General features: G+C 42.9%; 1 non-coding gene across 1 annotated transcript; it reads left to right on the top strand.

Annotated features, from left to right (window-relative positions):
* The first annotated feature begins 309 nt into the window (after nt 1-309).
* Nucleotides 310-383, top strand: TRNAI-AAU. The gene has a single exon. It is a non-coding gene; the product is annotated as a tRNA-Ile (tRNA).
* The last annotated feature ends 3,442 nt before the right edge of the window (nt 384-3,825 follow it).

A 3,825-nucleotide genomic window follows, 5' to 3' on the forward strand; every position in this document is an offset into this window, starting at 1 on the left:
AGTAGAAAGGAGTGATAGGGACGGGCTACAGTACCAGCGGAAGGTGATGGCGTTGCATTTAAAAGGGTAGTCACTAAAACCCGTTGTCATGAAACACTGAAGCAGGTGACATTTGAACTTTCCTTCCGCCGAATTGTATTTTAACCGAAATTGCAGGGTTCGAAAAAATTTGCCGAGGATCGTAAAGAAGTTAGCAAAGACCGTAGGTTCTTTCCAGCTCCGGGAACTTTTAGGAAACTTCCTTTGGTGATTGGAATAACGTTCGCCTTTAAGCCTCTCATAAGACCCCGGGTGCACGCCCATCGGCAGGGCCGGTTAGCTCAGTTGGTTAGAGCGTGGTGCTAATAACGCCAAGGTCGCGGGTTCGATCCCCGTACGGGCCACACGCACTCTTTTAATGTCTATCTCACAGTAACAGTTGTGCGCAGTGGTATCAAAAGTCACGAGAGAACAGGAAAGTAAATGTATATGTACCCAGTAATCTACGCAGACTCTTAATACTTATTTCACGGTAACAATTGCGTGCAGTGGTATAGAAAGTCGCAAGAGAACAAGAAAGTAAATGTATACGTACCCAGTAATCTTGATGGGACGTAGTTCCCTGAATCGTAGGGTTGCGTTTGCAGTTTAGTGTTCCTGCAAGAGCAGATGATGAAGAGAGCTGAGATTCCAGAAGGAAATTGAAACCCGGGAGGAACGTGAAAAACAGAGGCGAAAACACGGAAATAAAGACCTGGGCTTTTCATTCTTTTACGATTTCCAAAGTGTACAAATCCTTCTCTATCATGACTAACTCCTGATATGGGCTTTCTTAACTGTGCATCTGCTTACTTCCCGCAGACCAGTCCTTGGCTTGTGCAGGGTAAATAAAGCCTCTCAAGAACTCCCATTTTTCATTTCTATTTCCGCTCTTTTAGCTTCCCACACTCAACTCTAGAGATACTGGACTTAAGGAAATGTCCCACAGAACGCTGAGCCTTTCACCTCCTCTTTGCTGGTCTCATGGCTTTGTTAGACACAACACCATCTTCTGGAAAATATCTTCCCTGACACCTCTCCTAGTTTTCTGAGTCTGGGTTGCCTTCCTCCTAGCACTCACGGAGATCCAGGTACAATTTGTTTTGTGGCATTCACCACGTTGTGATTGTCTGTTGCTTGGCCATCTTCTCCATGAGATCATAAGCTTCTTGGGGGTAGGATGCTTATTGCTAAACACTTTTAAAAGTCTGCATGAATCAATGAAGAGTGAGGGATATGTGTGCAGGCATGATGGAAAGAGTGTCTTGTGGTCCAAATGGGCTTCACGGGTCTGTAGAATTCATGCTATCTCAACATGGTGCATTTTGGTCCGAAGAACAATAGGCTACACTATATGGTGATTGGTTCCATTTCGCTGAATGTACTTCTAAGGCTCTGAGTGGCTCTATATGCCCCTAGGATTGGATAGTGGTAAAGGACAGAGCATGCGCAATAGATCCAAAGTCAGGAAAGGTCTGAAATGTTTTAACTTTGCTGAGGCTGAGAGACAGGAATGAAGCCCCTTCCGCGTTGGGAATTTCTACTCCACTGATCCATAGCGAATAAAACAGTGAGCCAATGCACCGCAAACCCGTATTTTCTACTACAGTAATGTGATTGGCTTTGACGTTTTCAAAATTCAAGTGATCGGCATGATTTAGAACTAATGTTTACAAAACTATAATTTGGGAAGTCCTTACCTGTAAGCAGACACACATACACAGAATAAAGAGAGTGATATGCCCTTTACTTCAGTGTCATTTACAACACTGGAGTAATAATACTTGGAGAAGCTGAAAAACTGTATTGACCGACTTACGTAAAAATTAATAAACATTCAGTATAATTTCTGGCACAGAGTGCTGTAAAAGTCCTTGTATGTGGAATATTGTTCACCTTTAAGGAAAATGCTTTCAAGGTCTGAGGAGAGAGATTAACGCATTTCTGTTTTGCTCATTTAGTTGTAGCAACAAGATTCTGTGAACATAAAAATGAAATAACGCTTAAAAAAATAAAATAGATGGTGGAGGAACACAATAGGGATGCATAGTAAGGTATGATTTTCTAGGCAAAAATTGATTTGTACAAAAGAATGTAGTAAAGGATTTGTGCCTGAATCTTTTTAGTATTCCCTTTGAAGCTTCTTTAGCTTATATTCCAAGGCCTCAATTGTCTTCCTTCTCCCAAAAGGATTGTTTCTCTGTACCACGAACATTCTGGTCAGATTCTCTGCTTGAGCATCTTGACCTCTTGAGCACTCATCTTTGTACTGAGACCCCGATATATGCCCAAATGATGCCCTTCCGTAGGAGGGTTTCTTGCTTTGCCCAAAGAGCAATCAATTTTTCAAGCCATTTAGGGCTCTTTCCTCACCCACCGGTCTGTGTGAAGCCTTAGAGGGAAGTTGGTTCTTCCCAGGAGAAGAATCCTGGTGGGTTCTAACCTCAACCTGTAAGTCCACTAAGCAACCTCCTACTGAAGACCTATGATGCAAGCTCAATCCAAGAGGCCAGCACTCCACAGGGGGAAGGCAACCAAAGCAGTAGCTAATGCTTACTGAGCACTTCTTACTGACCAGATCCATCTCTAGGTGCTGCGATCCAACCAGAGAATCCCAGAGTCCTCATTTCCCATGTGAAGAAAGATGATTGAAGGAAGGAGCAGGAGTGGGGAGTGAGGAAGGGGATGGGGAGTGGGTAAAGGATGTCTTCAAGGTGTCAACTTCTCAGATTCCGCTCCTAAAAGCTTCTGAATGGGCCACCTCCACACTCCCGAGTCCCTTACTGCCTGCGGATTCCTTCCCAGTAGACATTGTCACATAACATCTTATGTATTTTTCTTGTTTGCTTCTGATCTGTTTCTCCTCACCCCTATGCACTAGAAGGTGGTTTCACAAAGGTGGGAATATATGCGTTTTTTCACTGTTAAACGGCTGTACCCCGAACAGTCTCTTAACAAGATATGTGCTCGAGAAATACATGTAGGTTAAAAGAATAAATGACTTCACCCACTCACCTCATAATTACAACTGGGTAACCTTGAGAGCAGGAAGTTGGATGAAAAATTTCCCATTTCTTCCATCAGCTAGCGAGAAAGACCAATTATATGATATAGCTTGCAGTTTCTTGTGTCATCTATATCCCTTTACCACTCATTTTACTCAAACCACTGACAAGCCAAACACACACACACACACACACCACACACACACACACACACAAAAAGAAACCTAAATCACTTTTCCATTCTAAGCTAACATTGAGTCAGTCTTCAAATTGTTATCTCATAGCATTTGCATTTCATTATTTAGTGCACCCATTTTGTTTCCCTCAACCAAAATAGCAGCAAAAACTGTATCCTCTCTGATGTTCAAACTCAAAACCTTTAGATTTTGAGATTGATGTGTGGCCTGCTGCAGAAAGAAGGCAGTTCTCGCCTAAGAGTTGACATCCCACATGTTATTTCCCAAGCACTGCTGCTTTATCAGTTCCTAACTTTCAAAGAACACAATCAATGGTGCTTGGAAATCACTCTTTATCAGCCAATCCAATCCTGCAACCAAAGAATTTTATCCTCAGGACAGGCGGAATCTACCCATTTCTAGTATTCACCTAACAATACAACCATCTTGAGGCAAGAGGCCAGGAACAATTGCACCTGTTTTGCTGACTTTTTCCCTCTTGTGGCCCAGTCATCTGGCTTCTCCCTCCTTCAGAGATCTTAGTCACTCTTACACCTCCCATGGTCTCCTTTTTTGAAAAGACACACAGGACATGTTCAGGCCATAATAGTTCACTGACCGACCAC

This window comes from Rhinopithecus roxellana, chromosome 4 (assembly GCF_007565055.1).
Source record: "Rhinopithecus roxellana isolate Shanxi Qingling chromosome 4, ASM756505v1, whole genome shotgun sequence".
In the NCBI taxonomy this organism is placed as follows: Eukaryota; Metazoa; Chordata; class Mammalia; order Primates; family Cercopithecidae; genus Rhinopithecus; species Rhinopithecus roxellana.